Source organism: Aethalodelphis obliquidens, unplaced genomic scaffold, assembly GCF_003676395.1.
Source record: "Aethalodelphis obliquidens isolate GAN/ISIS:26980383/991018 unplaced genomic scaffold, ASM367639v1 scaffold6, whole genome shotgun sequence".
In the NCBI taxonomy this organism is placed as follows: Eukaryota; Metazoa; Chordata; class Mammalia; order Artiodactyla; family Delphinidae; genus Aethalodelphis; species Aethalodelphis obliquidens.
The window spans coordinates 9,411,557-9,424,805 of record NW_020837950.1 but is presented as its reverse complement, the minus strand read 5'-3'; the positions used below and the strand labels follow the sequence as shown (position 1 = coordinate 9,424,805).

At 38.0% G+C, this 13,249-nt stretch overlaps 1 long non-coding RNA gene across 4 annotated transcripts in view; it reads left to right on the top strand.

Moving 5' to 3' along the window:
* LOC113618827 (uncharacterized) overlaps window positions 1–13,249 on the top strand; it is a 95,249-nt gene that overhangs the window by 67,165 nt on the left and 14,835 nt on the right. Inside the window, exon 5 of one of the 4 annotated variants that reach the window (XR_003432137.1) lies at window positions 543–1,708. The exons of the other annotated variants lie outside the window; for them this stretch is intronic. This is a non-coding gene — a long non-coding RNA (uncharacterized LOC113618827). Of the gene's footprint in view, window positions 1–542; window positions 1,709–13,249 lie in introns of those variants that run through there. 4 annotated transcript variants of the gene reach the window in all.

Genomic DNA, 13,249 nt, shown 5'->3' with positions numbered 1-13,249 from the left:
GTATAGACCTGTAGGCTTCTCAGTAAGATTCTTTCAGTTGTCTTCCTCTTTCCTCCTTTAATATTGAGGAAATTTAAGGTTAAGGAAAGACCACCAGAAAAGGTGTTTGACTTCCTCTTGGGAAACATGGTGAACTGGCAAAGTTAATATTTCATGGGAAAGGTATTATTTGAATTATTTATTTCTTTGAAAGTTGTGATGTTAAATTCTCATCTTTGAAATTTATAGAGTTACTATTATTTTAATTTCTTTGGTTATTTTAATTTCTTTGGTTATTTTAATAAAGGTAAGTGTAACTGGATTTTATCAGTATGCATATTATCAGGAGAGAAAAATCATGAAGTAACTTGAACAGGGAAAATTTAATATAAAGAATCACCAACTCTAATAAGAGATTGGAGCAATGCCTCTTTCACTGGTGAGAAGTAAACAGAACTCTAAAGAATACAGTATAACGGGTATAAGGAGCAGTCCTTATCCATAGGGCTGAGAAGATCACCCAAGGAAGAGTTCCCACTCCTCCGCCCCTCTCTACACTCCAGGATTGAGATCTGGAACCTACTGCAGAAGGCACAGTCCTCACTGGATGTCAGAAAAGTCCCTGTGACGCTACCCTGGGGGAGTTTGTTGGAAATCTGCTCTCAGAAAGCTGCCTTTCTCTAGTGCTCCAGGGAAAGTTGTTCGTGAGGAGGTATCTCACCAGAAGCAATGCTACAAAACTGCCCAAAGGTGGTATCACTCTTCTCCTGACCACTCTGCAGGAACCTGGCTCTGGAGAAGCTGGGCACACCGTAGGAACCTGGTGCTGGAAGCTGCCTGAGCTGTAGGACCTGGGCACTAGGCACATGCTGCAGAAGTCTGCGCAGAAGGGAGCACATGAGAAGCAGGAGGCAAAACCCTTTCCCCCTGTAATGTCCCTACAGCAATCTCTACTGATAAAGTGTGACATGGTACAGTTGACAGCGGAAAATATTTAAAGGGCCCATTTTCACAGAGCAGGGAAATAGAAAGAATTTGGACCTGAGAAGCAATAATTTATGACAGGCATATAAGGGGTAAAGAATTCATGATTGGAAATCTCTGTTAGGTCTTGATAAAAGTGATTGTCTTAAACTTATACAATGTATTGGCTTAATTATTCAAACCCTGATATCAATGTATCAGTGCCTCCTGGTGATAGCATATTGAAATTGCATTTCAAATCTTTGTGCCTATTAGAAGCAGCTTTTATAATCGAAATTTTAGAACAGGCTATAAGATTGTAGCAAACATTTCTCTACATCCATAGTTCCTAAATTACAAATTACACTTTAAAAAACTTTCTAGTTAGAGGAACTTATCCTGCATAAGAGATATTATATAAATTTGAATGTGGTTTGATTTGATCCTGAAAGATTCATTTAAGTACCAGGGTCAGGAGTTCAAATGCTAGCTAATCCAACTGCTCAGGTAATCCAGATTAAGACCCTTACAATGGGCCAGTACCAAAAAGGTGTCCAGGTTGGTTTCCGACTTGTAAAAGTGGTTAGATACATGGTTGTAGAGTAAGTTCCTAATTCTAGTAACTGAGTGACTGCTGAGCACGTGAAAGGGTCAGCAGGACTGATGAGTATTACTAACAGGGTATTAAAAGAAAATGCAGTGTATAATTTTTTCACTTCAATTTGTATAAATATAGATTTTTATGTATATTTAATTTATATTTACCTTCTCCATGATATTTGGAATTTTTTTTTTTTTTTTTTTTTTGGGGTACGCAGGCCTTTCCCTTTTTTGGCCTCTCCCGTTGCGGAGCGCAGGCTCAGCGGCCACGGCTCACGGGCCTAGCCGCTCCGCGGCATGTGGGATCTTCCCGGACTGGGGCACGAACCCGGGTCCCCTGCATCGGCAGGCGGACTCTTAACCACTGCGCCACCAGGGAAGCCTGATATTTGGAATTTTTGACAACACATTTCTTTCGTAAATTTTCCTCTCCTTTGTTTCACATGACGCTATTTATTTTCCTTTTCTAGGCTCTTTTCTTTTGGAGCATCATCTTAAGTGTCAGTATTCCTTAGAGTTCCATCCTTGATGCCCTGTCTCATTCTATATATTCTTTCCAGGGTAGCAGTTTAACATCACACTTAAAAATAGAGAACTTCAAGTTAGAGAAATCTTGGCTATTAGCTCTGCCACTTTCTGCTTTGTGATCTTGGGCAACTTAATATCTTCAGTCTCAATTTCTTCATCTGTAAAAATGAACTACCCTCTCTTACCTTTCAGAATTGTTGAGATTTTGAAATGAGAAATTATGTAAAGCCCTTACATTAGTGCTTGACTCATAGAAGATGGTGAATAAATAGTACTTATGATTATCTATTTTGTCAATTTCAAATACTATGCTTATGATTCTAGATCTTCCACTAACGCTTCTCTATTGGACCCCAAATCTCTATATGTACAAACTGTTTCATTGGTTTTAGTGCCAATTTGTGGTCTGTTATAAGTCAGTGATGAGGATTATGTTGGAAAAAGAGGAATGGAAAAAAAATAAGGACATTTTGGGACTTCCCTGGGGGTCCAGTGGTTAAGAATCCACCTTCCAGTGCAGGGGATGCAGTTCTATCCCTGGTCAGGAAACTAAGATCCCACATGCCACAGGGCAACTAAGCCTGCGTGCCACAACTACTGAGCCTGCGCACTCTGGAGCCTGTGCGCCACGACTAGAGAGAAGCCTGTGCGCTGCAACCAGAGAAGCTTATGCACCGCAACTAGAGAAGCCCGTGTGCCACAATGAAGATCCCGTGTGCCGCAGCTAAGACCTGTCTCAGCCAAATAAATTAATTAATCAATTTAAAAGAAGGACATTTCAGTGCAGTTTTAAAATGAAGTCAAGTTTACTTAATTTAATAAATTGCCTTTTATATTAAGATTCACTCAGTTTTTGGTGTTGAAATATCCTTTTATAAAAATGAAATATTGATATCAGTGGATAGATTTTTTTTAAAACGTATCCTGACTTAGCAAAATGAAAAATTGGCAGTCTTAAATTGGTCCCTCATGTTTATTTGGAAATTTTGCTGGTATGTGAAATCTGGAAGCTTAGGAACCTCTGATCTGTTGGACAGTTTTACTTGAATAAACCATAAGCTCCTCAGACTCGACACTGTGAAAAGTATATTTGTTGCTTCCTTCTTCCCCTAAACACAAAACTCATTTTTATTATGTATCATAAAGTACGTCATAACTGTCCATCCCAGTTGGTTGTCAGAATATGTGAGTTCTCCTCAACGCCCCCGTGGAGCTGTTACCCTTACATTCAGTTGATCACCAAATCCTTTAGACTCTCTCTTGAAATTTCTTGATTCATACCCAATGCCACTGTTGTAATTTCTTGTTGGAATTATTTTCTTTCTACCTCCAGACTCTCTTCATTTTAATTCATTCTATCCTAAGCCGCCAGAATGATCTTTTACTTCCTTGCCTAAAATCCCCCAAGGTCTTCCTGTCTCCTTTGGGGTTAAACTTTCATATAGCCAAAAATTCCCTCCCTTCCCATCTGCTCCTTCTCCCTCACATGGATCCCTCAGTGAGCCTGCCATAATTAGCTGCTTGCTTCTCTGTTGCCTTGCAGTCTTTGAACATCCAGTTCCAACTGCTGGTAAATATCCTTCTCTCCTCATCTAGAAAGTTCCACCTAGTCCTTCAAGATTCAGTGTGAGTTTCTACCATCCTAAGCCTTCCCAACCACCCCCATCTGAGTCTTGCAGCTCTTTTCTTTGTCCCCAAATCTTTGTTACAGCACTCTACCACAGTGGGATGCAATTTGGGGGGTACATAACTCGGTTTTATTCCCATCTGTGAGAAACTGATGGTGGTAATCATGCCTTCCACCTCAGGACTTAATACAAACCCTGATACGTTATAGGTGCTCAACAACTACTAGCTGCATGACTATAAGCTTAACATCATCCAGTTAATGATTCTGATAGACCATCTTTCTGTTCCTAGGAACTCTGCAGATCAAAGTGTTAAGAGAAAAATGATAGAAGGCCATAGTCATTGTATTTCTATTATAAATTCCCTACTCAGGAAATCAAGACAGATGTATAAAAACTGTGTTTAATGTGTTGGCAGTTTTTTTATACTATTTATTTTCATTATTGAATAAAAGTGTGTGGCTGAGGTATGAGTGGGAGATGGGCAAAGGGAATAGGATGCATATTATTTAGCATGGCTACACATTCCTAGGCTCCTTCTCTGCTCTGCAACCAGGATTTGTTTGTAAATATGAAATGTGCCCTCTCCTTTTAGGTACTTAGGTATGTCTTCTATGCTGTGTGTAGTGATAACCAGAAGTATAAATTTTTTTTTTTTTTTTTTTGTGGTACGCGGGCCTCTCACTGTTGTGGCCTCTCCCATTGCGGTGCACAGGCTCTGGACGCGCAGGCTCAGCAGCCACGGCTCATGGGCCCAGCCGCTCCGTGGCATGTGGGATCCTCCCGGACCAGGGCACGAACCCGTGTCCCCTGCATCGGCAGGCGGACTCTCAACCACTGCACCACCAGGGAAGCCCCAGAAGTATAAATTTAAAAAAAAGATTATCAAGTAAGATCATCTCATCAAACAGCTTGTCTCCTTGAGGAAAATTCCTAAAATCTGAAGAGTCATCCATTATTTTCTTAAATGATGATCCTTGTTGTGAATTACAACTCAAAATTCAGAGAGGACCCAGAGCGGTATCCATTGCTTATCCATAACTATGCCTTTCACCTCAGTCATGCCATCCAGAAGGGCATATCAGAGAAAATAAACTCCCTCACCCACTCGGAGAGGGCAGCTGAGCTTGATGAAATGCTTCTATTATTTAAGCCTGATCAAAAGCTTAACTTTCTTTATAATCTTGAGCATCATATATGTTCTTGATGGTATGAAAACGCTCTGATACTGTTTCAGTTAGGATGCGTAGGTCTGCAATTAATAAACACCCAACGATCATTTGAGACATTTTTCTTCTCTTATATTAAAAAGAGTCTGGAGGAGGCAGGACATCTAGTTCATCAGTGCAGTGATGTCATCAAAAACCCAATTTCTTTGACCCTTTCTGTTATTAAGCACATTTAATTTTTGTCCTCCTTTATTGCATCATGGTGGCAAGATGGCTGCTGAAGTTCTAAGCATCATTATGACACACCATTATCCCAAATAGGAAGGAATCAAAAGGAGACATTAAAGTAACTATTGGTAAGACTAACCCGTGATTCAGTCCTTGGGGCTGGGCACACTGTCAACCCAAACACAGTGGGCTTCTGTTAGCAAGAAAGAAGGGAGAAGATGGGTAGGCAACTAACATTGTCTAATTCCTACTCCTTCCCTTTTAACTTCGTGAAATATGACAGTGTCACAAAGGCTTCACTTTGGGGTGTTACTTCTACTATGTCTGTAACCAGAGCAATCTTCTGTCTTCTCCTTTCTTTCCTCTTCCCTCCACAACTTATAACAAGTTGTACTATATATTTACTGCTATGTGTTAGGTTAAAAGACACGAACTTAACAATATTAACATTTTTCCCAAGAAAGTTGAGCGATTCCCCCAAATAATTCAGGATTAATGGAAAATGAATAACTGTGGACAGTAAGTGAATAAAAGCTGCTTAAAGCCACCAGAGAATGTTTTTTAAAATGGGGGAAAAATGTAATTTACAATTTAAACCAGTGAAAGATTCACATTGGACATTTTCATTTGGAAAAAAAGAAAAAATCACCTGTTAATCACGTTTAATGACATTTCTAGAGATTGACAATAATGGACGAGGAAATGTCCATTTTTATTTCTTAAATTTGAGGAATCTATCGAGTCATGTACTGCAGAGAGAAAATGTATTACCTTGTGGCTTTCTTTAATAGTGTAAACTACCATTTACCTTATGCCTTCTCTCTGACCCAGTTGGAATTATCACAATGGCTGCACATATATTCAAAAAGACATGGAACTCAATGGAGAAGAGTTAATCTTCCTACAGTAGAACACTTTAAAAAAGATGAGTGGAAAAAGCCAGCACAGAGGGGAAAGACAAGTGTCTCAAACACCCAAACATGGAGCAGATCCAGCACTTTGCAGGGGCCATAGCCAGACTTTGTAACAGGAGAGGAAGTCATCTGGAAAATGGCATTTCTCACACACCAGCTGTAAGTCAGTCTCCTGGGTAAGAGTATCAAATTAAACTACCTTTGCAAGTCTCTCATTTCTATGAATGTAATAAGATTCCAGCAACAGAATCATTCTTTTTTTCAGTGGTTTCCCACCTGCGGCTCACATCCTGCTAAAGTCATCTTCTTCTCAAAAGTCTTGCCCATCAAGTTTCATATGCTTAGTCCCAAATGTCTCTTTTGTGGAAGAATTAGATTAATATTATCAGAAGTCACCCTGATGTGCAGCCATAAGAAATAAAACTGAGTTGTGATCATTAAAATGTAGGTCATTTAACAGCTGGGAAGGACAGTGTGAGAGCTCTTGAGGAAATTAAGAAATGGGAGGAAAGAAAGAACTAAATACAAAAATGGCAAAAAAGCAATGCAGATTTTCAGAAAATAAGGGAGTAAAAAGTAACTGTGTTACACACAAGACAACAGCAAGGTAAGAAAAGAGAATTGTACTGGTTGGGAAAGTGTAGATTACAGTTCTGACTTCACTAATTATTCCTGCAATTTTGAACAAGACACTTAATTTTTACTTTTTAAAAATAGCTTTATTAAAATATCATTTACGGACTTCCCTGGTGGCGCAGTGGTTGAGAGTCCGCCTGCCGACGCAGGGGACATGGGTTTGTGCCCCGGTACGGGAAGATCCCACATGCCATGGAGCGGCTGCGCCAGTGAGCCATGGCCGCTGAGCCTGCGCGTCCGGAGCCTGTGCTCCGCAGCGGGAGAGGCCACAACAGTGAGAGGCCCGCGTACCGCAAAAAAAAAAAAAAAAACCCAAACAAAAAACCACATCATTTACATTTCATACCATTCACTCATTTAAAGTATACAATCCAGTGCTTTATAGTATATTCACAGAATTATACAGTTGTCACAATCTAACTTGAGAACATTTCATTATCCCCAAAGAAACCTAATACCCATTAGCAGTCACTGTTTATTCACTCTGCCCCCAAACCTGGCAACCACTAAGCTACTTTCTGTCTCTATAGATTTGCCTATTCTGGACATTTCACTTAATGTAATGTTTTCAAGGTTCATCCCTGGAACGGCATGTATCAGTACTTCATTCCTTTTTATTGCCAAATAATATTCCATTATGTGGATATACCACATTTTATTCATCCATTTAGCAGTTGGTAAATATTTGAGCTTTTCTCTCTTTTTAGCTATTATGGATAATGCTGCTATTAGCATTTGTATAAAAGCTTTTGTAAACCACTTAATCTTTCTATGACCTCATCTGTAAAGCAAAACTAAGAGTTTATGCTTTATGTTTCCACATTTGAAGAAATCTTCATTTTAGGTTTCTAATTGATTTATGACATAGGTATTGAAGAATAGAACATAGATACAACATAGATGCAGCTGATATTCCTAGTTAAACAATTAGCAATAGCATATACTACTTCCCCCTTTCAGTTGATAAATAGATGAGAGTTCTTCAAATATTTGTTAATTAAAAGACCATTTAATTTTCTTTTGTATTCATTTAGCCATCCATCCACTTATTCATCAGATATTTATCAAATGCTTATGAGTGCCCATAATGTTCTATTTCCACAAGATACATAGTGGTGGATAAGAGAGAACTTACACATAAGGAATTTATATTCTGGTAGAGAAGAGAGGACATGTATGCACATCCATAAAATACATGGTGAAAATGAAAATGACATTTATTGAGACTCAGATACAGCCTCAGTGGGTTCAGAGTACAATTCTTTGCCTACCATGATATTTCAACAAATTCTTTGTTGTTGAAATGAAACTCTTTGTTGAAATTATCTAGGAAAGACTTACGTATATATAGAAAATGGAAAGCGTTCAAGGAGGAGGTACTTACTGTTGAAAGATACTGTTGTATGTGTTACAACAGTGTATAATAATTGCCAAAGAGATCTGGAAGTGGTGTTAGCAGCAAGTTACAGAAGCTCCAAACTTGTGCCTTATGCAGCCATGTGACTATACTTTGGCACAAAACAAATCACCCTATAGTGCTATCCAGTTTGTTTGAATATACCCTGCATTTCAACATCTTTTTGAAATAACCGTTGGCCTTTCCTTTTACATCATTCTGGATTTCTGATAAAAAGGCCTTATAAAGGATGTAACATCTAAAATTGTAACATGATAAAGGAAATTCATTTTGTTAACTCATTAGGTATCATAAGCCAGTCAGTATTTACGAATACTCCCAGTAGTCAGTGTCATGGAATGTTGCTGGTTACTGTATTTCCTCTTCTCAGAACTCAGGACAACATTTGATACACTGAGAAAGTTTTGCTAATTTGGTTAATGTATGAAAAAATTATATAAGTATGAATACAAAGTTTATTGATTTCACATTGACTTGAAATAATCTTGGATATCATAGCTTACAAATGGATTCATTCCAATCATAACCATTTGCCATCTGTTTCCTTTCCTGAGAAGCAATAAAAGAATGTATTAATTTGTAATCAGAATGTGATGAGACACTACATCCATGAATATTAGAATCTATCAAGAGGTTCCTTTCGGTATAGTACCAGTTAATCAGTCATTGCTTTATGTCCCAGGAGAGTGAGCTATAGGACCTACGTAAAGGCTCCTTTGCCCTCTGGCATCAGGTTGGATTTCGCCAATGGAAGTCACCAGAGATTGGAGAGCAGGAAAATGATGAGGGATATTCTTTCCTTTATTATCTTCCTCAGGCTGAGGGATTGCCACTGGATGTGTTCCTCTATCAAAGTCCACAGTTGGCGTCTACAGCTTTAGGTCTCAAAGGGTCATGGTAACCATTTGCTCCGTTATCAGACCTAGTGGAGCTACTGTTGCTGATCCCAGGGTCCCTTCACCATTTTTGGTTTCTCTTTCTTGACTCTGTCCATAATTTCATAAATGGATTGTTCATTAACTCACTTCACTCACTTTTTTTTTTTTGAGTGTTTCTGATACTTGCCAAGACCTTGAAGATAAACTTCCTTTCTATTTCCTTAGCAACTACTCTCTCTTGAGAAAAATTGTTCAGAACTTGTAAATAACGCCAAAAGGTGAACAGAATGTCCTTTTATTATCATATGGGGTCATTGTTTTACAGGTCCACGTAAGGATTATCTAAGGAAATGTACTCTGTTCAGCTCACAATTTATTATGACTTAGTGAAGTTACATGCATAGTTAAGTTATGCATTTTGCCCTATAGTGATGTAAATAAGGTCTGTCCACATTTTCTCTTCTGTAAAAAGATAACTCCAAAGGCTTCAGTTTTTTGCTTTCCAGGATATTAATCATTTTGCACTTACTGAGCAATCTTATCCTTACATTTCCTTATTAAATTACTTATAAATAAATCAGCTATTCAAATCACTTTGAGCTGGTCTTACTATCTTATGAGTTACCTCTTTGTTTAGTGAGTTGAAGGCCATCTTTGATACATGTTCATTTTATATCTGCATGAGGGTCCTGATTTTATCTTTTTGAAAATTCTACTTTAGCATCTCTTTGGACTATCTCCTGTCTTATCCCCACATCTTCAATCTGCCCTTACCTGTTGGTTCTTTCCTATGTTCATTTAAAGCATATTCAAATCTCTCCTTTCATTAAAAAACAAAACAAACCCTGAAAGTTTCCTCTGTTTGCATTTATACTTTACACTTCTTGAAACAGTTGCCTATGTACACACACATCTGTCATTTCTTCAACTCACTTCGACTTCTCTTTCTATTGACATGATTTCTTCCTCCGATTCTAATGAAACTGCTCATATCAATGTAAATAAAGACCTCCTTATTCAATCGAATAAACACTTTAAGTTCTGAAGTTATTCGAGTTCACCATAGCACTTGACGATGATGTCTCTTTTCTTGAAATATTCTTTTAGCCCCATGGTATCCTGCATTCTTGATTTTCTTCTTTCTGGTTGTAATTCTAAGTCTTTTGACTGTCTTTGAGTGGTTGTGCTTCAAGGGTTCTCAGCTGAACCTTTTTTCTTCTTGTTCTTCATATACTCCGACATGATCTTGTTCTCTTTCATGACTTCAATTACCATTTAGTTCCATGGCACAAGCCTAGCTTTACCTCCAAAGCACCAGATCTGCATATCCAACTTCTGTTGAACATCCCAGATATCCCAGTACATCTCAGACTCCCTATAGTATCAAAAGAAAAAAATGCTTTCACTGTCTCATTTGCTGCATGCTCTGTGCTTTCTATGTTAGGGAAGAGTGCCACCGTGACATGGTTGCTCAAGGCAGACACAGACAATTTTCTTAAATTCTTCTTCCTCACCTCTTGTATACAATTAAACTCTAAATTGAGACAATTCTACCTTTTAAACATTTCTCAAGTCTATTCTTATCTGTATCCTAACTCCTACTTTTTGGGTCAGGCCGCAATCATTCAACTGCCTCCAGATTAGCCTTCCTGCCTCTATATTTGCCTGTTCCATGCCATTTATATAAAATGCAAATCGAATCTCTCTCACTTTGAACCCTCAAATAGCTCCTGTTTTCTTTGGATAAGTCCAATGTCTTTATCATGGTATATAAAACCCTTCATCCTCTGACCCTGACTTCTGCCGCAGCCTCATTTCTTGTATTTCGTTCACCAACTCTTTGCTCTAGTCATAGTAGGTGGGGATAAAAGCCAAGCGGAGCCCAAGCATTGAACTACATCGAAATAGGCTTGCTCTGTGTTCTCTGCAGAATAAATTAAAATTTGCAAATTTTGGTCGATGATTTATTTGTGCTTATATAATAATAGTTTTGTGGGAGAGAGAGTCCTTTGTAGGCTACTTGGCTGTCCTTTATGTCTTGCTGAGTGTGCTAAGATTGTAAGGCCCTAACTGCTGTTTACTGGGGCCATTTTTCAGGGCTGTTTATGCAGTTGGTAATCTTGAGAGATGAGGTGATATCTCCTTCTACACCCACACAAAGAGTAAGCTAGTTCACTCCTTTCTATAAATGTGGTGGATTCCCCAATCTCATCGTGTCTCAGCTGGGATGCCCATACTCTGCATGTATAGCATCCATCTGGCCTCCTCCCCATCTCCTTGTGAGATCTGGGGGCAAGAAGAACCATTGTAAATATACTGATGCTCCAGCTGTTTGCGGTGCCATGAGTGACAAAACCCTTTTTCTCTGACTCAGTTTTGTCTCTTCTACCAGCATCCAGGAAAGAATAACAGACTAATTTATTAGCTTGTAAATCAAATCAAATCTTAGACCTGACCATTTTATGTTTTAAAGTAGTTCTTTTACTTCCAAGTAATTTTAAGAAATGTTGATAAAAATGCTGCTTTTTTTCTGAATAAGAAAATAAAATAGTGTATGGTCCAGGTCAATATTGGCATCTGGCAACAGTACTTGAAGGCAGTTTTAGATGAGATTCTCAATAGTGATAGGTCAACATTTGGTATCAACTTCTATATGATCATGGGACCTAAGACAATGTTAGGAATGTGAAGTCATGTTATTCTCAGGGGCATCTGAAGGATATTAAGTGATTCATTATTTGTTTTCTTTTAAAAATGTTAGCACTTAAAAAAAAAAGCACAACATGACAGTTGTGAGTTAAGTTTTCTTTGTGGTCAAATGAGGACTATAGCCCAGAGACAGCCATTCAGATAGCTCCGAGGAACTGCTCCAAAGAGGTGGGGGGAAGGTCAGTATATACGTGATTTTAGTGAAGGTGGATACATGCGGTCAGGCACACGTTTTGGCAAAAGGTTGCTGCTAGTCATGAGGAGCCAGATGTCTCCATTAATGATTTTAGTGCTTTTCTAGGTATGAGAAGATGCAAGAAATTGGGCTCATAAAATCTTCTCCTGAAAATATCTATCTGACGGCCTGTTCTGCCAGTTTTTCCCAGAGCACGGAGAGCCTCATTCCTGATCTTCCCCTTGAACTCCTTTCAGGGTATGTTGAAGGTCAGCGACTACAGTGGCTAGTGACTTCATGCTTGTAGAACCAGATGGCGAGTGACAATTTTTAGTTGGAAGCACCTCTAACATATTAGCACAATCACAGGAACGTGGATCATCAAATCCTGGTTAGAGTACTTGAACGAATGGATGGACACTGACCTGAATGAGGAAGTCCAAAATCAAACTCATTCTTTCATTAATTTATTCTGAGGACAACAAGCACTTACTAATTTCCAGGTACTATTCTAGAAAGTATGGATATAGAAATAAGTGACAAGACCCTTGAATCCTTATAGAGATTACAGCTAATGGGAGAGACTGACATGCAGACATTTCTAATATAACGTAATAAGAATTTTGTTAATAATAATCATATAGCCATAGTAAAGTGCCAGTGTGCGTGCTGCACGTGCCCCAAACACAAAATACCTTTATCCCACCATCCAGAAAAGAGCACTACTGTTAGCACTACTGTTAATAGCTTGGTAAATTTGGTAGATATCCTTATAGTCTAATATTTTACACCCCTGAGAATACATGAATACTATATATATATACTCTCTATATATAATTATTAAAATACATGATAAATGCTACTAAAACACATAATGTGCTATGAATTTATGAAACTATCTCCCAGAAACCTTTATCTGTGAGAGTTTATATATATAACTATATATACTAATATATATACTAGTTTATATATACTTTATATCCATATATACTTATTTATATTGCTTATAAACTAGTATACTCATTTATGTATATAAATCGTCATATAAGTTTATATAGTTTAGTGTATATAAACTAATATATATTTTTTTATACAGTAATATATTAGAATATACAGTGGAGAAAAGACAGCCTCTTCAATAAGTGGTGCTGGGAAAACTGGACAGCTACATGTAAAAGAATGAAATTAGAACACTCCCTAACACCATACACAAAAATAAACTCTAAATGGATTAGAGACCTAAATTTAAGACCAGACACTATAAAACTCTTAGAAGAAAACATAGGCAGAACACTCTATGACATAAAGCAAGATCCTTTTTGACCCACCTCCTAGAGAAATGGAAATAAAAACAAAAATAAACAAATGGGACCTAATGAAACTTCAAAGCTTTTGCACAGCAAAGGAAACCATAAACAAGACCAA